The sequence below is a fragment of the Notamacropus eugenii genome, chromosome 1 (genome assembly GCF_028372415.1).
Source record: "Notamacropus eugenii isolate mMacEug1 chromosome 1, mMacEug1.pri_v2, whole genome shotgun sequence".
NCBI classification, from domain to species: Eukaryota; Metazoa; Chordata; class Mammalia; order Diprotodontia; family Macropodidae; genus Notamacropus; species Notamacropus eugenii.
The window spans coordinates 700,048,910-700,073,196 of record NC_092872.1 but is presented as its reverse complement, the minus strand read 5'-3'; the positions used below and the strand labels follow the sequence as shown (position 1 = coordinate 700,073,196).

The 24,287-nt window shown below is 44.8% G+C and overlaps 1 protein-coding gene across 4 annotated transcripts in view; it reads right to left on the bottom strand.

The window, feature by feature from the left end:
* GSE1 (Gse1 coiled-coil protein) overlaps nt 1-24,287 on the bottom strand; it is a 795,746-nt gene that overhangs the window by 166,253 nt on the left and 605,206 nt on the right. The gene's annotated exons all lie outside the window — the stretch shown is intronic.

Below are 24,287 nucleotides of genomic sequence, written 5' to 3'. Positions count from 1 at the left end.
AATTTCTAGATAGAGAAGTAAGATGAAACTTAGCTATAGTTGGCAGGAAGACTCGCGTCCTACATCCTAAAGTAGGTGACCCTAGACAAGACTCTCCAACAACCACCACCCCAAGCAGCACCATAAAGTGCAGCTGTTGTTCTGTTGTTTTTTTCAGTCACATCCAACTCTTCCGACTCATTCAGGGTTTTCTTGGCAAGGATACTGGAGTGGTTGACATTTTCTTCTCCAGCTCATTTCATATATGAGAAAAGTGAGACAAAGTTAGGGGACTTGCCTAGGGTCATATAGCTAGTTAAGTGTCTGGGATCATATTCAAACTCACATCTTCCTGACTCCAGGGCTGGCACTCTACCCACTGTGCCACCTGATTGCCCCATAAATTGGCAATCTGCAGTGATAGAGGGAGTTTCCTCATTCCTTCATTATACTAATGAAATCAAAGATCTGGTTTCTCCAAAAAAAGTGAAGCTAAGAACTTTCCCTAATGGGCACCATGATGTATCATTTTCCATCTGGACTAAAGAAATGCAAGCTATCCTAAAGGAAGAAAGAAGTGTCCTCAAATATATAAAAGGGTCTCCTGGAGAAGAAGTAGATTTCATCTATCTATGCTGCTCCAGAGGACAGATCAAGGATCTTATATTGGGGGCAGAAGTTACTGGCAAAGAGATCCCCATAACATAACATCAAAACTGTCTGGACTTGGAAACATCCCAGCCACTCCCCAGTGCAAAGTCCCATTTTTGATGGTGGCTCCCTGAATCCCCCCTAATCCATTGGTTACTGCTGTCCAATGATAGAGTATCTTTTCAGGAAGTATATGAAATGTCCAAGGAGATATGAAAGTCCTGGAAAAAAAACCTGTAAATTTTCCAGTACTCAGCACAGTATAATAGAGAACTGAACTTGGAAGTTAAGAGGCCTATGTTTCAATCCCTGCTCATCCATGTGACTTTCAATGTATAGGACTCAGTTCTCCCATCTGTAAAATAGGGGCTGTGGCAAGGAAAGGCTTTGCTGTGTATCGGAACAATTATCATAATGTCCTTGGATTAAAAAAAAAAAACAATTCCCCCCCAAAAAAACCCTTATTATTTCTTTGATACATTCTTTCTCCCCAATTCATGTACCCAAATGTACCAAACATGATCATTTGATGAGCCTACTGAGTGGGAGACAATATATTTTTAAGATCCCAAACTAAATAACGTGGTTTGTGCTCTGCAAAGTTCACCAAAAAAATAAGAAACCTATTGACATTTCCCTTCCCTGCATCCCCCCACTAATGCTTTACTGCCTGCAAACCCCAGTTTCCCAGTCCATCTCCTCTCTTCAAAATTTCCAGAAACTTCCTCTCGCTGGAATTTGGGTCATCATATAGAAGATGAGGGTCCTTTATTGGTAAGAGGAACCTGAACCATTTTAGAAAAATACAAAATAATGAAGACACTGCGTGAACAGAGTGTGTCTGAGTGGCTTTCCATCTACCAGCAAAACCATGGAAAAGTACTGAAAGGGAAGAGGTGGGCAAGGATGCCTAGTGAAACAGAAATATCCCTAGCCTGGGAAGAAGGGGAGATTTGGAAAATGGGGCTTATGGTCTATCCCTGTCACTGCAGGTTCCCTACCCCTAAGGAGCTTAGCCCAGGGGAGAGGAACCTGAAACCTGGAGGTCACTTGTGGCCCTCTAGGTCCTCAAGGGCAGCCGCAGCCCTTTGACATTTGAATCCAGCAAAGGGCTGCCCTTGAGGACCTAGAGGGCCACATGTGACCTTGAGGCCGAAGGTTCCCCACCCCTGCCTTAGCCAAATCCCTCCAACTCTCTAGACTTCTGTAAAATGAGGGGGTTGAATTGGACAATTTTTGAGGTCTCTTGTAGCTTCAAGCTTCTAGAATTTCCCATTAGAAGAATCCCACAGTCTGCTCACAAACATAGACATATGGATGGATTTGTCCTGAGCACATACTATAAATCACAGTTCTCTCCGGAGTCAGCTATACCAGGAAGAACAGACCAGAAAAGGGGTATGGTACACATCTCAAAGGCCCTATCCATTTAGACTCATCATCATGGTGACTGTTACCATTCTCAGCCCTGCAATTTGACTTTCACGTACATTATGTCTTGGTATGACAGAAGGTTTGAATGTCTATTTCTATGAGGAGGTAGTCAGAGAATCACACAATTCCCCTATCTCTAGACCTCAGTTTCCTCATCTGTAAAATGAACCATGTGGAGGCAGAGGCTCCTAATCTTAGCCATTTTACCTCTCTCATTGGCAGCCTGGAGGTAGCAGACAGCATAGGATTTGAAAGCACAGCCTTCTGACTCCAGAGGCCCAGCTTTGCTACTCTACCTAGATGACCTTGGACAAATCATTTCTCTGGGCCTCAGTTTGCTCCTTTGTAAAAATAAGGTGGTTAGATCAACCTGTCTCTAAAGTATCTCCTGGATCCTACAAGCTTTTTGACTTGTCTTAACTATGATTTTTAAGACTTAATCAATTAGATGGGTCAAAGGTAGGTGGTGCAGTAGTTAGAACCCGAGGCCTGGAGCCAGGAAGACGAATTTAACTCCAGCTTCAGACACTTAGTAGCTTACTCCGTTTGCCTCAGTTTCCTCATTTGGCACATGAGCTGGAGAAGGAAATAGCAAACCACTCCAGTATCTCTGCTAAGAAAACCCCAAAAGGGGTCCGGAAGAGTTGGACACAACTAAAAATGAGTAAACTTTACCAAAAAGGACTCTTCTCTCCCTCCCCACCCTTTCCCATTCAGCTGCAGCCCAACCAGCAAGAGAGCCCAGGGGACCTAGCCTTCCTGATTTCTAGCTGGGACAGATCCTTAAGAAGAGGTCCCCAGTGTTTCCCAGATGGTTAAGGGGAATATGCTGCTATCTGCCCATTTCTCAGGGGTATCAGGAAGATTAAATAGGGACTGTTTGACAAGTACTCTGGAGAAGCTGGTAGACTTGTGCATGCTGGGTCTGTGAGCTGTAAATAAGGTACTCACTCTCTCAGTCAGCTCAAATAGGAATGTTTTCCTTTTATCTCACTTGGATGTTGGTAGTCAAAGAGCACAAGGCTTTGGCTCATGATATCACCAACTCTTAAATTTGTCTGGGGGAGGTATGATTACTCCAAGACCCTACTGGAGCATGTAGAGATCAAAGAGAAATGACTTAGCCAAAGTCACTCCAGCTCTTCGTCCAGTATAAACCTCTAGGGTGTTTGATACCACATCCCAGATACCCCAGTGCTTCCTCCAAATCTACAAAAATTTACTAATGGCCCAGGACACAGGAAGAGTGGAAAAGCTGTTGAATTTTAATCTGAAGACAAATTCTAATGCCAATTTTGTACCTATCTACCTAAGTGATCTTCCCTGGAAATGTGACTTCCTTAAGGGCACAGACTATATGGCTTTGGTCCAAGTGTCTCCAGTGCTAAACAAACAGTAAGAGCTTAAGAACTGCAGGGGGATTGGATTAATTTATGATCTCAGCTTCCTTATCTGTGATAGCTAGCATTTATATAGCTAAAGTTTTCAATGGTCTATATACAAGTTATCTTTTGTTCCTAACAACTTGAAAACGCAAAGTGCTATTATTATTCCGATTAAGCGGATAAAGAAAATGAGGCTGACAGAGGTCAAATGACTTGTTTAGGGGTCACACAACTAGTGTGAGTTTCAGGCAGGATTTGAATCCAAGTCTTGGCTACTAATCCAGTTGTCTATCCCCATATCACCAGGAAGGAGTGCTAATGAACCTCCACACAGTTGCCTAAATCCAACTAACTTTGTTTCAGCAAGTACTCATTTAAAGCACTGTTGAGGGAATTGGGGGGGGGGGCCTTAATATAGATAAAAATACAAATACAGCCAACCTTTATTAAGAAGCTGCAGGGATCAGAGCACTTCTGGATCCAAACAGATCTCTAGTCCATTATGCACTTCCCAAAGCTGTCCAAAGGAAACTTATGTGACAACCAGAAGAACTAGACTGTAACTTCATCTAATTTCTGTTCCATTAATGATTAACTAGGCAACTCCAGAGGTGGCCAAGTCCTGCATATAGTGGGGAAGAACCAGAAGATCTGAGTTCTGGAATAGGTCCTGCCACTTCACTCCAGCTGGGTGACCTTGGCCAAGTATCTTCACACACCTCCTTTGATCTTAGATTCCTGCCATTCAAGAATGGGGTGGTAAGCTCCCATGTGAGGAAGATTAAAACCTGAGGTTGAGTGGAAGAAGTTTGTTTTTTTAAAAATAAGTTTTATTAAGATCTTTTTTCCATAGGCCAGTTAATAATAATAGTTAATCCTTTATTTAGGGTAGCTAGATGGGGCAGTGGATACAGCACCAGGCCTGGAGTCAGAAATACATGAGTTCAAATCCAGCCTCAGACACTTACTAGCTATGTGATCCTGGGTAAGTCACTTCACCTTCAGTTCACCTTTGCCTCAGTCTCCTCATCTGTCAAATGAACTGGGGAAGGAAACCACCCCAGTATCCTCAGCTAAGACAACCCCAAGTGGGGTCATAATGAATCAGAAATGAATGAAATGACTGAACAATATCTGTCAGGCACTGTGCTACAAATATTATCTCATTTTGTCTTCACCACAATCCTGGAAGGTATTATTATTTTCATTTAACATTTGAGGAAACTGAGGCAAGACAAAGGTTAAGTGACTGATCCAAGGTCACACAGCTAGTGTCTGGAGGATGCATCTGAACTCTACTCTTCCTGACTCTAGGCCCAGAGGTCTGTCCTCTGAGTGTTACTGGCAGGGTTTTTCAGATAACACCCCTGCCCCCAAAGGGCTTCCAGTCTAGTTGGGGAGACAATTATACAGACAACATCTTTTCAAGCACCAATGATGGAGCCTAGAATAGATTTTGAAGATGGAGCCACTTTTCCATAAGCCTCAGAAATACCACTTCTTGGAGAGATTCCCAAGAAAACAGTGTTGTCTAACACCAGATGCCTGTCCCTCACCAGTTAGGACAATAGCCCTTAATTTAATATAGTCCCCTTGGTGCTGGAAGGAACGTTAGAGGCTGTTGAACTTAACCCCCTCATTTTATAGATGAGGAAATGAACTTGGCAAAGGTTTCCCACACAGTTAGCAATGCCCAGGGAGGGTATCCCCAACCAAACACTTAAACATATTAAGAGGAGTGAAAAACATGGCCCTAATGTTAAACTTTGGGAGCAGTGAGAAGGGTAGGTGACTCACAAGGTTGAAACAGGCAACTACACTGACCTACCTGGTCTGAATGGATTTCCTACTGTCTTTGGGAATCTGGACTGACCACATGCTCCATGTGATGCACCACCAATGGCCACAAATAATTATCCTTAATTGCTTCCTATCTCCCAGGTTGACACTTAACGGGCTGTTCCTTTGGAAGAAAAAGAGACTACCAGAACAACATAGGAGGAATATAGGGATGGGTTTCAATGAGAATATCCCCCAAACCAAGCCTTAGGAGCCAGAAAGCTCTGGGTTCTGGCATTAGTCTGCAGTCAGTCCACAATCTTTTATAAATGGCTTATCGTGCAAAGCCTAGAGGGTACAGAGAAAGGCCAAACTAGTCCCTGCCCTCTAGGAGCTCCGGTTCTTAACGGAATCAGACTGAAATCTCAGCACTAGGCTTACTAGTTGTGTGACCTGAGGCATATCAATTCAATTCAACTGAAAAAAAAAAAAACAACACTGAAGTGCTGATTTAAACGGCAGGAAGTAACTCCAGCTAGTGGGCAGAAGAACTGGCTTTGGAAGCAAGACTTGGGTTCAGATCTAACTTTTGACAAATACTAGCTGGATTCCTCAATAATTTTTAAACATGTAAAGGGGTCCTGAGACCAAAAAATTTGAGAGCACATAGACTATATCAGTGAAATAACAGTTTCAGTCCTAAAGACACAATTCCTCCACCTTCATAGAGGGTGGACCTCAACTTTCCCAGCTGTAAAATGAGGCTATTCTAGACCAGACAAAGAGTCAGAAAGGACTGGAAAACGACTGAACAACATGCCCAGGGAGTCTATGGATAGATTTCAGAGGTCTGCGATGAGAAAATTACACCATTTTCCCCCTCTAACCTGGAACTGAAATTTGGCATTTACTTCAATTATGAGTATAGGCAAAAACCGTAATTCTAAGACGAGGTCCATAGACTTCACTTGTCTGTCAAAACGGTCCAGAACAAGCAAAAGAAAGGTTAAGAACCCTAAGTCTAGATGATCTATCCCTATGTTCCCTGGCAGTTCTAAATCCTAAGATAATATGATCATTAGAATATCATAATACCCTGGTCTCTAGGAGGAAAAGCCTTACTCAGCATCTGTCTTCCAATACCCTGCTCAAATTTTGGTCCTTCTGTGAAGACTTCCTTAACTCCCTCATCAGAAATCTTACCTTCCTTGAGGTACATTCAGCCCATTTGCTCATACCTCACTTAAATACTTTTTAATCATTCTCCATTTTACAACATAGACAGGCAGCCTGGTCAAGTGAAAAGAGCACTGGTGTCAGAGGCTGTGGGTTCAAATCCTGATTCTGCCGTCCCTTAAAAAAAAAAACCTTTTCCTACTAGATTCCAATTAGGTATCATGAGGATAGGGATGATCTATTGTTTATGATCTTTTGTGTCTCCCAGGAGACAGTACTTCGTGGTTGTTGCGTTTCAGGCATCGACTACTCTTTGTGATCCCATTTGCGGTTTTCTTGGCAAAGATACTAGATTGGTTTGGCCATTTCCTTCTCCGGTTCACTTGACAGATCAGGAACTGAGAAAACAAGGGTAACACAGCTGGTGCATGAGGCTAGATTTGAACTCAGGTCTTCCTGACTCCAAGCCTGGCATTCTATCCACTTTGCCGCCCAGCTGCCCCAGACTTAGTACAGTATTCTTTGAATAGTAGGAACTTAACAAATTTAACCTGCTATTTGTTGATAAATGTCAAATATTGGTTGACTAAATAAATGAAAAAAGAATGGAAAGCAGGGTGGGAAGAGAAGTTTTTATAAGTAAGCAGTGCCCTAATTTACAATAATTTGATTTGCCAACATATCTCCCAACAGGTAGGACCAGTACTGTTTCAGAGAAGTCACTTCTAGAGAGAAGAGGCTCATCACCAGCAGGGTGGCCATCAGGCAATTTTTTTTTCTGCCACAGCAACTCATGATGCTCCTAAGGCCCAGGGGCATATGATCTGCATTTCTTTAGTCAGATAGGGAATTTAACCACCATTCATGACACTGGATTGGGAGATTTAGACCTAGGAAGGTCTTTAGGGATCATCTAACCTACCCCTCTCACTTCATAGATGAAGAAACAGAGGGCCAGCCAAATGACTTGGCAATGAATAACAATACTAGAAGTAGAGCCAATGTCTTCTTACTCCAAATCTAGGGTTCATTCCATTGTGAGCCAGGCTGCTCTCTGTGGAAAAAGCCTACTCTGACTTTTGAATAAAACTATCTTGATTTAGAGCTAGACAAATGTTAGGACCTGGTGAGGGGCTTATGGAGAAGTCGGCTACCTCCAACATCCCTCGGCTAGAAAATTCAATCCAGCAAAGAACAGACATAGGTATAGGAGTGGATGGGTGTGTGGGGGAGGAGTGTATCGTCCCCAAACAAAGGAGTTTCTCATAAAAATCTGAAGTTTATTTTTGGTAATGAGTAAAGGGAAGGTGAAAAGCAGTCAGGGACTCAGAGCACAGACTGAATTCTTACTTTGTCCCCCAAAGATGGGTCAATGCTGATCCTCTCTCTCTGGCTTCCCAGACATACTCCAACCACATTCATGGAAAACCAACTCTCCAAGGTCAATGTCACCTATAGCTCCACCAAGGGAGGGGACTTACGGTTCACTGCAAGTTCAGGGATCCAAAGTAGGGTTCTAGGCTTTCCCTGTTGGCAGATCAGTGAATGTGAGGCCAAAAGGCATTCGGAATGGTGAAAAGTGCGCCCCTCTCTCCCAGAGCCCAGTACTTACAAGCTCACCAATAAAACCCTGAATACATCTTTCCCACGGAGAATAATAACTGAACGCAAGCGTGAGCACATATACACAGCCCCACTCTGGGGCTCCCGAGGGATTAACATTCTCTCTTATGGAAGGGTCTTATTCTAAACAAAACCCAGGATCGATAGAAGCCCAACTCCTCTGTGGACTGTTTCTCAAAGCACAGGAAACTTGAACTTTCGAAGGGATCGGGGGTGGGGGCCGGGAGGTGGGGAAACTACAGTGAATTGCTAGCACTAGAAGCCACATGCAAAACCAGTTAGCTTCCTGACCCCAAGGGCCTCATCTATTAGAAGTCACCCTAACAGGCCCCACACCCGGAAGGTTCTGCGGCAGTGGAAAAGGGGAGACGAACGGCATTATCACAAACTTAGACCTCACTTTGTAAACTGTAAAGCACTCTCTAACGTCAGCAGGTTCACTTAGCCTACAGTTGTGGAAGGGGAGAAGGGTGGAGAGAGTACCGATTAGGTGGAATGGGGGTGAGGGGGAGGAATTTAACCCCGCAGAGGAGCATTGCTAGACTCTGAACCAAGATCACTCTGGGCTACTTGTCCTCTTAATCCCCGCCACAGTCCCTCCGCTGTCACCCCTTGGCTAAGCAGGAGCTGCCCTGAAACAGAAAGTTGTGGCCCCGGCTGTCAGCTCCGCGGAGGAGGGCTAAGGAAACAGGAAATCACGCCAAACATCCCGAGCTAGCAAGCTTCCCCCGCCCTCTTCCTCGGTCTTCCCTCCTCCTCCTCCGGGTCAACTCCTCCGCTGGGCCAGGAGACTAGGCAGCCCCAGGCTGGGGGTGCTCGCACATGTCACGGTCGTTGCGCATACTCTAGGGCTGCCGCAGGCGGCTCCCGGGAGTAGGGGGAGAGATTTAGCTAAAGGCCAAGGGTGGAGGGAGTAGAGGTGAACACGCCAGAAAGCTCCTTCCACTTTGGGGCTGTGCGCAACGCGATGGGGGCTCGCTGAGCCAGGAAAGAACTGGGCACGGCCAGTAGAAAGTAACTTCACACCCGCTCCTGAATGCACCCTGGGTTACACAAATCCTTGCCGCCGCCCAACTAAACACGGCCCCGCCAGCCACCCAGGAGCCGGCTCCGGCTCCAGGCAGACAAAAGGAGAGAGCTGCGCGTTACACCCGAAGGCGGCCAGCTTGGGGGAGAGGGGGGGAGAGGGCTCCGGGCTCACGTTGCACACGGAGAGCTGGCAAAAGGGCCAGGGAGAAGGCAAGCAAGGAAGCCGAGGAGATGCGGATCTGTTATTGTCAGAGGCCCAAGGGGAGGGAAGGGGTGAGAATTAAGCCGAAGATACCGTCACACACACACACACATACACTCATACTCACACACACACGTGTATACACACACACACACACACACACACACACACACACACACGAGGAGAAGAGCTCTCCCCCTCCCCCTCCCCCAGCCACCGCGCCACGCCGACCGAGCGGCAGCAGCAGAGCGCTTCCTTACCTGGTAAGTAATAGAGAGGAGACTTCAATCCAAACATGGTTTAAATTAGAGTTCCATAGTGATCAGAAAACGGGGTGACGAGGAAGAAAAAAGCCACAGAATAATCCTGTAATCTTAAAAAAAATATGGGCAGGACGGCGATTCGAATCGCAATCCAAGAAATTTTAAGTTTGTTTAAAAAAAAATGTCTCCCCAATTTTGGCCGCCTTGGCGCTCGGAGATCCACGGCTGAGGTAATTGACCCAAAACGACAGCACTTGGAGGCTTTAAACAGATGCCTCGATGCCTTCCCTGGGTGTGTATTTTCTGCCTTTTGGACTTGAGATGCAAATAAAAAGGGGGGGGGAGGTGTGGGGAGAGAGTGATGGTGGAGAGAAAGAAAGGGAGAGGGAGGGAGAGAAAACGAGAGAGGAGGAGGATTCCCGGGTTTGAGATCTGCTTTAGGGATTACTCATTTGAGAAAAAGGAAAAAAAGGGGAGAAAAACAGCCCCCAAGACGTGCGAGTAGCAATCTTTTCTCCATTCAGTCATTTGAATGTCAAGGGCGAGGGTCAATGGATTTGTTTCCAACAGGGCTTCATGTTCAGAATCAGAAGGAAAAAGGAAGGGGGGGGGGCCGCGGGGGGGTATCTCTTGTTGCCAAGGAGAAATCGGCTTTGTTTTCGCTTCCCCTTAGCTACTGGTTGAGGAGGGGCGGGGGGGGGGGGGAATTGGGGAGGAGGGGGTGAAAGGAGGGGGAAGAGGAGAGAAGAGAAGAAAATTAATACTCAAACAGCCAAGAAGTACAGTGAGGATATTTCTTCTCGGAAATAAAGGAACCGATATTGCAAACACAAGTCTCGGTAAGGAGAAAGACTGAAAAAACTGGTTTCCTTTCTCCACGCCCCACTCCCCTGTCTTTTTCCCCTCTTCCCCTTTCTCCCCCCACCCCCCTGGTTCTTATCTCTCTTCCTCGGCGTCCCACCACTGACTCAGGAAGGAGGGAGATGGTGGGAAGGAGGAAGAAACTCCCGCAGGCTACAATAACCCAGCCAGAAGGAGAAGAGCTTGGAGAGGAGGGAAGGAAAGAGCGCCCAGCATTAGAAAGCCCCCTCGATCAATTTTCATGCAAGAATCATTATCGGTAAATTGGAAATCTGGCTGGCTGACAGCAAATTTGTCTCCCCTAATGAAAGAGAAAGGGTAGGCAACCATCAGGCATCTGTTCGTGAAAGCAGAGTCTCCTGTGCTTAATCTGGTGTTGCTTCTCCCGTCTTTAAACTGCATCTTCTGAATTCCCCATGCTTTGCGAGACGATAATAGTTTCACCTGCGATCTTCTCGAACAGGAGCAAAGACAGCGAACCCAATCATCAAATCCATGGGGAAACGAACTGCCAGACTCCCCCGCCCGCCCTCCCCAAACCAATGGCTTCCCTCTCCCAGTGCTGGAGACTGGGGAGGGAAAAATCTCAGGCTCCCTTGTCGATCTGGATGAGGGTCCTCTTTCTTCTTTTCAGGCTGAGGTTTGTTTGGTGATAGTTGCAAGCTGCAGACGCTACCTCGGCTCTCCCACCAAAAAAAAAAAAAAAACCACACCAAACCCACAACTCTCCCCACCCCCTTCACTGTCCGCCAGCCACAGAACTAACTGCCCGCTGGCCCCAGCCTCCAGTTCCTCTCCAATCCCTGTGCCTTAGGACACAAAAGAGAGATAGGAGTAGCCGAGTTAACTCTCTAGATGGTAGAGCCCAAAATACTACTACCTGCCCCAGAGGCTCCAGCGAGTCCTTTGTGAAATTGACACTGGTTGCAACAGACACTCACCCTCTCACTCTCTCACTCCTCTCTCTCTCTCTCTCTCTCTCTCTCTCTCTCTCTCTCTCTCTCTCTCTCTCTCTCTCTCTCTCTCTCTCTCTCTCTCTCTCTCTCTCTCTCCCTCCCTCTCTCCCTCCTTTCTCTCTCTCTCTCTCTCTCACACACACACACAAATCTGAAGCCTAAATCAGCTACAAATGCAAGCAGTTTCTTTTTTTTTTCTTTCTTAAATATTCCTGTTGCAACAGTAATCAAGTGCCTGATACAATCTCACACATTCTCTCTCCACCGATGCATTATCAGATCCGGGAAGACATGCTTCCAGGCAAATAGACCTAATAAATGCTATTACTGAGATATTGCAGGCTCAGACTGTACCATAGTAACAAGAGCCTCAGCTAATTTGGTTTAAGTAAACGATCAACTGCACAGTCTATGTGTGTCTGGGTACAAGCCGGCAATCCCTCCTCCCTGAGCTCCTGCTACAGCTCTTCACAGCAGTTCAAGAAGGCACCATGTGATAATTCCCCGCACCGAGGGGGGAAAAGCCTACCAGCACACCACATCCTGTGTGTTAATTGTCCAGCCCAAACAGTTTTAAAGAGATAGTCCATTCTCTATAAGCCTTTGAAAAGGTGGGTTTCTTTTAACTGTTCTCCCCACAAAATAGAACCATAGCCAACGTGACACTCAAGAAGTCACCTTTTGACCCAAGATAAAATCGCCTTAATTTAAGAAAAGGCACAAGGAATTCACATAGACAAAATCTTCCCCATCTCACCTGTAAAATGGGGAGGTGGGGAGGTGGTCTAGATCTCTGACATCTCTTCCAGTCCTGACATTCTAGGATGTGATTGTTTTCTACAAGGCTGACTAAATCGGAGGAGCAGGGCATCAGACCTGTGCACACGCTGCTAGACACTGCATAGGCTGCTAAATGGCTTGTCTTTTCTTCAGATGACAATTTCATCCCTTGAAAACCATAGTTGTGATTCGGTGACAACCAAGTCATCTACTGACCCCAACATACAATCACCTCACTTTAAGAAAAGACGTTTACACACATCTTACATGCCTTTGCTTAATCTCATCTGTAAAATGAACTGAAAAATCCAAAGATCTTATGAATGTATAATGAGCCAACCCTAGTCTCACGCCTCAACCAGGACTTCCTGAAAGTCGACGATGAATGACAGCGCCTGCGGGGGCACTGAGTCAAGTAACCAGCTTGTTGGTTCCTCCCACCCTAGGAAGGGGATGTTTGGGTTGGTGATGTGTTTGGGTATGGGTGCGGTTAAATATAAATGCACTAGAGGGTATCTGTTCCGGGGGGTGTCCTGGAAATCTCGGTTTTCACGGCATCCTAATATATGGAGGAGTCCTCCGAGAAGCCTCCCCTGTCCCCCACTCATTCCCACCCCCCAGCACGCAGGCTGGGTCCCAAACTGTTCTCTGGATGAACAGCACAAGCCTCCTATCTCCCCCAGCAGCCGCGGGAGAGCGATAAGCATCGTTTAATCTTACCCTAGCAGCGCTCAGCCGGGCGCCCCCGCCTTCCCCCTCCTCTCGCCGTGCGCCATCCCGGGAGGGCTCCAGGGCAGCCAAGCCGAGTCGCGTCTAACCTGGTGGCTGCCTTCTTTGGAGGCCTGTGCCCAAGCCAGAGCCTAAGTTTTCGACCCTCTCCTTTTCCCTGGTGACCCCGGAGGTCGCTCTGGGCACTCAGTGGGGGCGACTCTTGGTCTCCGGGGTTCGGATTCACTTGCCTATTCTCCCTAGCTGTGGCTGTTGGCCCGTGGCAAGAATGGGTACTAACACCCTTCCCTTGGCTTTCCTTTCGGGCTTCCATCCACTTCTCCCCCCAAACTAGAAAAACTGACTGTGTCATAGGTCTCTCACCCCTCGCCCCCATACAGATCTACAGTGTGACTTAAAATCTCCAGGAAATGTCAACCTTTTCACTGTGTGAGGCCACCCCGCCCCCCCAACCCGTCTCTGGGAAGTCTGACCATAACAGCTACCTGGAGAATCTTACTTGCCAGAAAATATATGTGATTTTTTTGTTTCTTGTTTTTCAAAAGAGCCCAAACCATCCGCTTCTGTTGTCATTCTTTTATCGGCTTTTAATTCGCTGGGATTACGCTAACAACAGTGGTAATTAATAGTAAACCTTCCTCTACTGTATATGCTAATGGCATGAGCCATAAAAATTAATTTGCAAACATGTCATTACACAATAGCTGTACAGGCAATAAACCTGTAATTATAAGCCAATCATAGATAGGGTACAGAGGGAGGGGTGCTTTGCCAATCTGTTGGGGTTTCCCCTCCCCCCTTTCCTTGTAAATTGTGTAAAGCGCTACTAGAATATAGCTTGCTTTAAGCCTGTTTAAGATGGAGTCCACTTGTGGCTGACTCCCTCTCCTGAGGAGTAGGAAAATGTAAGATCTACTCTGTAAAGGATTGAAAGTCTAGGGATTTCTGGGAATCTGCTTCCAGAACTACAGCTACCAAGGGCCTGGAGACAGATTTCAGGCCTACAGATTATGTATGGCTCCAGGCTAATCACCAGCTCTGGGCCTCAGTTGCTTTCTGTTTCCAACCACTATATTTTGGTGGGGGTTGCCCTAGATGGCCTGACTCTAAGGGCCCTTTCAGCACTGACATATCTAGTTCTATGTTCCAAGCTCAACATTCTGTGATTCCATGATCTAACCCTAATAATTATTTTCTCCCTACACCAAATTATTTTAAGAGGCTGGTGCAAGCCCTAATTACTTTCCACCACACCCTGGTGAGGCCAGTCAGCTAAATTTATAAACAGAAATGGCATCTAGTATTCAGCCTTTGGTTTAGAGGTCTTCATGTAAGTTATTAACCCTTCCTGGGCACAGGGACACATTTGGTAGCAGGGAAACTGAGGCTGGTTGCCATTGCAGAAAAACTGCCTTAAAATCCAGGTGTTGCCTGTATGGCCTTGGGTTAGTTACTTTCCTTCTCTGTGCCTCAATTTCTTCGAACTCTGTGAAAGGAAGGGGTTGAACCAGATGATCTATGAGATACTTTCCAGCTCTAAATTCTACCATTCCAAAGAAATTGGTGAGAAAAGAACCAGTTACCATAAGGATGAACGATTTAACCAATCTACATTCCACTGATAGATGAAACAAGCAGTGAAGAGACTGCTTTTTTTCACTCTCAGACAGGTTATATTGGCAAATATAAAACTATTCCCAGGTAACACCCATTGTGCTCCCAGTTCCTTCTGAGGCCTGTGTTTGAGAAACTGGAGGGAAGGTGGGGATGAAGAACTGTCTCTTCCCAGACATGGATTGTTATCCTTCAGTCTTCTGTGTCTGACTCTCTGTGACCCCATTTGGGGTTTTCTTGGCATAGATACTGGAGTGGTTTGCCATTTTCTTCTCCAGTTCATTTGACAGATGAGGAAGCTGAGGCCAACAGGATGAAGTGACTTGCCTGGGGTCACACACCTAATAAGTATCTGAAGACACTTTGAACTCATGACCCAGTTGGGCAGGCTTTCATAAAGATCTCCCCAACCCCTCATTCTACTCTGAAAGAGAGGAAATCACCTGGGACCTAGGATGGAAAGGTTTCCAAAAAAGCTTCTATTTCCTTCCTTTCCCTCTGCCCCTTTAAGTGGACATGCTGCTTTCCTCACAATGATCCTATGAATGTCTTCTCTCCTCTGAGAAGGAGCTGGCTATTTCCAAAATTAGGCAAAAGGGAAGTAACCAGAAAGTGAATGATTCAATAACTATAGGATTTTAGATCTAGGCTACGGATATCAGAGACCATGGGACCCAACCACCTCATTGTACAGTTAAGGAAAGCAGACCTAACAATGTTAAGTGACTCCCCTGAGTATCAAGGATATATGAGAAAGAACCCTTGGACTTCCACATGGGTTTGACCCCCAACCCTAACATCAGCTAGGGGACCATGGGCAAGTCACTTAACTCTTCTACATCTCTATTAACTCATCTATAAATGGGGATAAGACTGGCCCTAATTACCTCTCCCAGAAGTAAGTTTAACCTAAAAGTGCTACCAGTATATAATAGAATCCTGAGATTTAGACAGGGAAAGAACTTTGGCATCTACTCCAATTCTCTCCTTTTACAGATGAAGAAACTGAGGCCTAGAGGGGATTTGCCATTTGTTGTTCAGTCATGTCTGACTCTTCATGACCCCTTGGACCCATCCTCAGGGTTTTCTTGGCAAAGATACTGGAGTGGTTTGCCATTTCCTTCTCCAGTGTGTCCCCATTTTACAGATGAGGAAACTGAGGTAAGTAGGGGTTAAGTGACTTCTCCAGGGTCACACAGCTAGTAAATGGCTGAGGCCAGATTTGAATTCAATTCTTCCTGACTACAGGCTCATAACTCTGTCCACTAACTGCTCCCAGGGCCTAAATTGGCAAGAGACAAAATTCAAATCCAGATGCTCTGACTACAAATCTGGTGCTCTTACAGATGTCACTTACTATAAATACCCATTATGTTGAAAGCATTGAGTCACCACTTCCCCCTTTATCATGACCAGGACCAGAAGTAGATCCCCCTCCCTTCCCAAAACTACATGGGAGCCTAGAAAATTGCAAAATGACATTCTTCATGCACCTCCTATCCCTGACAAGTCATTGTTCTGTGACCCAGTATCAAATATGTATACACAGTCCCCTTAGGTATGGAGCCAAGCAGCTTTGGAAGCTCAGAAAAGACAAAATCATTTCATTTCTCAACTGGGGAAAAAAGCTGGGTTGGGTCATTTCCCAGAGTTATGTGGTTAACTAATTAGAGACTTCTGTAATAGAACCCTGGATTGAACGCTAGTCTCAATTTTTTCCCTCCAATAATTAGCTGTGTGACCTTGGGGAAGTCCCTTCTCTGTAGGCCTGTTTCTCCTTGGTCAAAATGAGTAGATTGGACTAGATGCCTTCGAGGGTCACTTTTAGCTCTGACAGTATCTTGTAAGGCAGTCAGGTTTCCCAGCTCTAAAATTCTGTGTTCTGTCTAAGGTCTCTCTGGCTCTGAACCCAGGTCCCAACCAGTTCTAACATTCTATGTCCTAAAGTCCAGTCCAGGTCTCACTCATATCCTAAGTCTATCCCAGGATTTTATGCTATACCCACACCAATGCTTGTTCAAAATGGAGGGTCCCCACACGCCCTCTAGTGGAACAAACATTGCCACATTACAATGGGAGACAAACATGGCCAGGAAAGTCATCTGAACATAATAAAAATAGCCTCTCTTGCACATGCTGAGAAAATTGAGGCTGCAGACACAGAGGTCAGAAATGATGGCCAAGCTGTACGCCTGGGCTCCTCACTCCGCAGGCTGCCTCCCTCCCCTTTCTTCCTTTGCCTTCCAATACCATTAACGACAATGAGGTGACATCCCAATGGTCTCCTTCAGGAGCAGGCCCAGAAGAATGACCCTCTAAGTCCACTTGATGACCTCTGCTGCTCTTCCTATTAAATGAAGAAATAGGAGGATGAGAAGGGGAGAAGAGAGCTCCAGGGGGAGGAAGACAAGGGATTGAGAGCAACACAATACAAGCAGACAACGCTAGTAGTGAGATGAACAAGAAACCTGGGTTCTAGTCCCAATCAGTCACTGTGTGACCTTAGATATGTCATTTTCTCTCTCTGTGCCTCAGTTTCCTAATCTTTAAAAAAAAAAAAAAAGCTGGCCTAGATGATCTCTAAGGTTCCTTCTGGCTCTAGTATTGTGAATATGTCATGAATCTTCTTAAACTTTATCTTCAAACGTTGTACCCTCCAGCTATATACACTGGTCTATGTGCTTGTTCCTTGGGTATGACACTGCATCTCCCATGTCTAGAATGCTTCCCCTTCTTATATTATGCCACTGAAAATCCCTGGCTTCCTGCAAAACTTAGCTCATGCAAGAAGTCTTTCTTGGTCCCCATCGGCTACAAGTCCCTTCCCCACTCAGATTACCCTCCATGTGTTATTAACACCTATTTACCTGTGCTGTTTCCCCCATTATGCCCTGAGCTTCTCCAAAGCAGGGAGTTTTCTGACTTTTATTTGTACTTAGCACAGGTTTTGGTACATAATAAATACCTGTTAACTGATTGTCTGGCCTCAGTTTCTTTATCTATGAATAGAGAAACCAGATTTCTATAGCTTATCTGAAATAGCTAGGAGAGATAAACTATTGAACAGAATTCTCATTAGATAAAGCCAAACTCTAAATTCAAATTTCCTACTATTCATAGAGTGTCTAGGTATATACTGCATAGGATCTATGGCTGGAGATTATCTAGACTAACCCCCTCATTTAACAAATTCAGCCTCAAAGAAGGGGAAGGACTTGTCTAAGGTCACCCAGGCAGTAAGCAGCAGAGTCAGGATTTGATTTCAGATGATTCCAAATCCAATCTATCATACCGACTTCCAAAATTCAAAATAAGCAAGAAATTACAGATAATCTGTCTTCCTCTTCCAGCTCTAAGATTTTATGAATCATGATTTTGAACTTAAAGGGACCTAAAGAGATGATCTTACCCCCTCATCTTACACATGAGGAAACCACAGAGGTCAAGTATCTTGCCCAAGGTCATATAGCTTTTATAAAGCAAAATGAATTGACCTTCCACTTGATGTACTGCTGGGAATCATAGCTCTCAGAATCATAGCCGGGAAGGTACCTGAAGGGGCCATCTAGGTCAGTCCCCAACCTCTGGGCAGGTACCAATTATCTCCACTTTACTCATGAGCCTGAGAGGGTAGGTGATTTGGTTCAAGGATTATTCATTATCATCATGGAACATTTTGCATTCACAAGGTTAACTTTGTTTACCTTGTACTTTCAGACATTTCAAGCCCCCTTTGGGGTGTTGAAATATGGTCACTTCTCATTTCATCAGAGGAAAATAAAGGCATGATAAAGGGGCTAGATTTGCCAGCTGCCCCATCTGAAAAGGAACTAATGGGTGCACAGCTTTGTTTTATTTTATTTTTTTAATAGAGAATAGAATATTTTACCAATTAATTCACTGTCCTTTTCCTGTTGTCTTTCGTTTACTTGGATTATTTTATGAGTGGGTATTTCTAGGTCTTGGCTATGGAGTCTCTTCCCAGCCATCTACTTCCCTAGGGATCCAAGTATTCTTTTGCTTGTAGAGCTGCTAGGCCTAGTGTCAGGAAGACCTGGACTCAAATTTGACCTCTGACATTTACAAGCTGTGTGACCCTTGGCAAGTCACTGCACTTCTGTCTGCCTCCACTTCCTTATCTATAAAATGGGTACACAGTGGAGAAGGAAATGGCCAACCCCTCCAACCTCTTTGCCAAGAATTCACGTTGAGTTCCTGGCTCAATAAACAAAATGGGAATGTTAATAGCACTTCCCTCCCAGGGCTGTTGCGGGGATCAAATAAGATAGTAGCTATAAAGCACTTAGAACAGTACCTGGCACATAGTAAGTTTTATAGAGAGTGTAGGCTTTCTCTCTAGTTTATCAGGCAATCAATAAATGGGTTTTTTGGAGGGTGGAGGTAATTGGGGTTAAATGACTTACCCAGGGTTACACAGCTAAGCATCTGAGGCCAGATTTGAACTCAGGTCCTCTTGATTCCAGGGCTGATGCTCTTTCCACTGAGCCAAATCAATAAACATTTCAGTAGCTTAAGCACCCACTATGTGCCAGATAATTCAATCCCCATGTTTTATGAATGAAACTGTCCTTCCCAAGGGAACAGTTTGTTGGGTCATTGATAAGTATCTTATGATCCAAGCTCTCTGTAAGGTGGATGCCCTGTGCTAAGCGTTGGGTGATACCAGGGCTTGCTAGGATGCCCTGTTTTAGGCGTTGGGTGATACCAAGACTTGCTAGCCCTGAATTTGAATCTATTCTTCCCTGATTTAATGAAGCCTCTAATTATGATGAAATCATGGTGCTGAAGGAAGGTGAGGGGTGTGTTTTTAATGATGTCTTTTCAACAGAGATGACTTCACTCACTGACCAACCATCAGTGGTTGACATTTATACCCTCTTGTTGCACTTTGCAAACATTATTTCACTTGAGTCTCACAACAAGCCCTCAAGGTAGCTACTAAAGGTATTAATGTTCTCATTTTACAGGCCAGGAAACTGAGGGATGAGATGTTAAGTGGTTTGCCCATGGTGGTATCCAGCACATGTCACAAGTGGAATTTGAACCTACACTTTCCTAACTCTGAGGCCAAAGCTCTTTCCACTCTAAGGCATCAAATTCAATTCAGAAAACAGTTATTAAGTCCCTATGAGCTAAACATGGTAGGGGAGGGGGACGGAGAAGGGAAAATTAAAAAATTAGGTAAGATAGAACCCCTAACTCTTATGGAACTTAGGGTGCCATAAGAACACATCAGGATTCTATTTGATAATTGTATTAAGACATGAAGTTTATGTTTTTCCAGTAGAGGAAAACAAGAATTGGACCTGACTCATCTTTAGATTCACCCCAGAGAGGGAGGTGGGGAGGGCCCATTTGAAAAGGAAAATCAGCTTTAAGAATGCTAGAATGACCATTTGTGAAGTATCAGTTCATACAGAATATTGGGGTCATTCCATTTGGAAACTAGCTTAGAGATCAGCCAACCACAGAGAGGGAGCAGGTGCTAGGAAGGGAGCATTTATTAAAACATCTACTATGTACCAGGCACTCCTCAAAGGGCTTTACAAATATGATCTCAGTTGATCTTCACAACAACCTAGTGAGATAAGGTTCTATCATTATCCCCATTTACAGAGGAGGAAACTGAGGGTGGGAGAGTTTAATTGACCTGGGTCATAAAGCTAATAAGGGTCTGAAGCTGAATTTGAATTCCAGTCTTGCTGGCTCCACCCCATCGCTCTATCAACTCAGCCACTTAAGGACTCTAAAGGTCCCAGAATTAATGGGTGGGGTGTGTGTGTGTGTGTGTGTGTGTGTGTGTGTGTGTGTGTGTGTGTGTGTGTGTGTGTGTGTGTGTTTCTGTGTTTCTGTGTGTGTGTGTGTGTGTGTGTGTGTGTGTGTGTAGGTGGTCCTCACTAAATCCTCACCAGGTCTGCCCTCCAAGTGAGGGTACACATTGGAACCAATGCTTTGGAAGGGTCGGCCCCTTGAGTTAAGTTTCTGTGTAAAAGATGGCATCTTTCTAGGCTTCTATAATTCACAAAGCACTTTCCATAGATTACTTCATTTTGCTTCTACAACAGCCCCTAGAAATCCAGAGGCTGAGAGTTCTTATTGGAATTTTAAGAAGAAAATTAGGTGGAAAGAAAGAAGTGATTTGCTCAAGGTCACATTGATCCTAAGGTCTAGAGACTAACTCGAACCCAAATCTTCTTCCTATGTTCCAGATCCTATTCCCTCCAGCCCCACCCCCCAGGTCTGATGCATATAAGCATGCTCAGTAAATGTCTGAGGAATGAATGGATGGATGGATGGATGGATGGATGGATGGATGGATGGATGGATGGATGGGGTAACAATCTGTCTGAGTCTCAGTTTACTCATCTGACTCCCCATACTACTAAGCACAGGACTTCGTACATAAAAGTGCAAAGAAAATATTTGTAGAATGAATGAAATGAATCAATCGAGAGAGAACTATTCTGATCCTCAGATTCATCATCTGATGCATAGCCAAGTAGAGCACTGGACTTGGAGAATGGCTAAAGTTGGGTTTGAATCCTGCTTTAGGCACTCACTTATTAGCTATATTCCACATTTACCACTCATCATTGACACAATCACCTAGGGGACCTTGGATGCTTTTCCAGACCTCAGGTTTTTTTCATCTGTAGGATGGGAATAATAACATTGGTTACCTAACAGGATTCTTTTGAGAAGCCAAAGAAATTGAGTATTCAGAGGACTTTGCAAACCATAAAGTACCTATAGAAAACGTTAGCTATTGTCAGTAAAATTACTGGATAATCTCTAAGGTCCCTTGTAGTTTTGAATCTTGTGAACCCAGAATGATAAAAAAAGATGATAAGACCTATCTCCAGATACTAGGACATTCTAACTACATCCAGCTTTCTGAAGATCCTGTCCTAGCCCTGTTTGTCCCAGTGTGTTTGTCTAAGGAGGGTGAGATGGAGTGAGGAAGGGCAAATCTGAAAGCTTTCTTCTATGTTCAGTTGACTGAACACAAAGACAACTCGAACCCTAGGAAACTTGTTCAAAGGAAAGGCTTTTTCCTTCTCTCTGATAAGAGGACAGTATGTATGCCCATGAAATCAGTTAACTAACTATAGGTGAGTGAAGGCTAAGCCTTCTTTGTCTTTGTGAAGTGCTTTGCAAACCTTAAGTGCCATAAAAATGTTGGCTATTATAGAAATACTAGTTCTTACTCTTTTCTGCCATCTTCTTGCCATCTGCCCTGCGACTCCAGTCTATAGCCATCCCTGCCCCTCCCATGCACACACACACTTCTCCCGTTCCCCTTCCACCCCTTCCAACTCTGGAATTGTAATCAGTTAGTACAATATCTGGCATACAGTAGACACTTCATAAATGCTTCTTGACTAGATTTAATCAAGTCAATACTGTCCTTGCTACTGGCAAGAGTATATCCACCAACTTTCCTAAGGGTCCAATTACCATGACATCCCAAACTGAAACACCCTGTGCACCATTACCCCATATATGTAGTCTCCCCCACTAGAGGATAGGTACCCCCCATTCTAGAGGCTACAAACTGTCTTGATTTTGTATCCATGTCCCTAGGTATTAGCACAGTCCTTGGCACACAGTAAGCATTTAGTAAATGCATTTTCATTCATTCAATGATTTCTAAGGAAACTTCCAGCTTTAAATCTATGATACTACGATCTCTTTCCAACAAAGATAAACAAAACCCTGCAGATTTCCACCCTGATTCTCTTTACCTCACTCTTTTTAAGGGGAGGAAGTGGGCTTTAAATGCTCATAATAAATAAAAACCTATCTCCCTGGGACGGTGACATGCCTCCCACTTTTCTCCTAAGTTGTTTACTCCTGGCTCTGGGCAAAATTGTGAAGGAGCTGATTCCAGGCTCCTCAGTCTTCTTTCCCCACTTTCTCCTATTCTTATTAAATGCTCCTCTTAAGACAGGATCTGATATCATCTTATGCCTCAGTGGGAGTTGAAGCCGCTCTCCTGGGGCAGCAGCATTCAGAGCTTTCTTTTTTTGTCAGAGAAAGAGAATGAAGGACCCTGTCTTCTGTTAAAGAGGAGCCAGAAGACACAGAATGTCAAAGCTGGAAGAGGCCTCAGGACACAGAATGTTCCAACACAGAACATTTTATCTGAAACACAAAATGTTATATCTGAGAGATACTTCAGGAATCATCTATTGCAAGCCTAGGAGGCTATGGGTAAGTGGGCTGAGGCAAAACTCTTCACAGCAGAGAGGCTGGTTTTGTTCTAGATGGGGAAATGAAGAGATACTGATGAATTAACACTTTGTTGGAGAGACAAGAGGGGATTGGGGTGAATGGGCAAAGAGAAGTGCTTCATGATGTGTTTTGTTTGGGAGGGTGGGCGCCTTCTCAGAATAAGATTTGAGTTTCCCCAGAACTACATGCCAGCTTAAGATAAGGAGTGAATGCTACTTCCCTCACCCCCACCCCCACCCCCACCAAAGGTGGCTATTAGCATTCTGGGTGATAAGGGGTCCTAGATTTAGGAGTAAGGTAGGACCCAGGCACATGACTCCTGATACTGCCTCTTTCATGAATTAGGCACAGCCAAAGGCTGCTACCCAGGAAGGAAAGAGATACTATTTATATGTGGAAAATAGCTCAAACTCATTTGGAGAAAGTGATTGAAGGAGCAGTGGCAGGACCTTTGGATAAAAGACTTAAGGAAGCAGGGTTCCAGGCTTTGTTCTGCCACTGGCTGGGTATATGACCTTGGACAGGCCAATCCCTCCATCTATGCTAGGTGTTGTTTTCCTTCTTTCAACATTAAGACGTTTAGACTGGACACTCTTTAAAGTACCCTCCTGCTCCGACATTCTGAGACTCAATGTTGGTCCATCATCAAGCCCTTACAATGTGCCCAGCACTGTGCTAAAACCTAGTAATGTAAGGAAGGGTAAAAACATTGGAGCTTACATTCTGATGGGGAATACAGTACCTAAAAAGCTAGGCACATACAAGATTCATAATAGTGAGTAGATAGTAATCTCAGAAGAAATGAAAAAATTCAGACAGGCCATCTGTTTGTTCTGACATTTAAGAAACACTACAGACAGCTTTTCAGAAGAGGAAATCCAATGTTAGGATTTTCTTTTCATTATTCAACTACTCTGAAAAGGGGTTCTCCTTGCTACCCCCTCCCCGCCTCCTACCCGATCCCCCAATCCTCCACACTCTAAAAACTAGAGAGTTACTGATTTATATGCCACTCCTCTGCCAGGAGATGAACAATTGGAGAATTGGTTTGGAGACAAGGTAGGCCCCAGGCAAAAAACTGTGAGAAAGAGTCCCGGCTTGTCTTTCACATCTCTTCCTTCTGGGCACTCTTTCCCAAACTTTCTACTTCTTCTTTGGACCCTTCCGCTGCCCTCCAGGAAGGCATCTTCCTGTCCTGGAGCCTTCATGTTGCCTTTGGCTGCCCAGAGGGTGTTAAACCTACTCCTGATAGAACCTTGTATTTATAAAGCATCTCCTAATTACAGAGCAAGCACTTCATATTTTATCTCCTTTTTATCTCATCATAGCACTCCTGTGAAGTAAGGGGATGATAGAATCTCCCAGATTTAAGGACTTCCCAACTCCTCCACAAAATTTGCACCTAAGCGAGATTTCCTTCTACCCTTCTATCCTCAATAAAGGCTTGAAGACCTCCCTGCCTAGTACCTAGCCAGCCAACCATCCTATTCTCCAATGGGCTTTGATTAGTAGATAGAAATGCAGCCAAAATAATTAGCACGTTTTTCCCTGGGCCTCAATTTTCGCATCT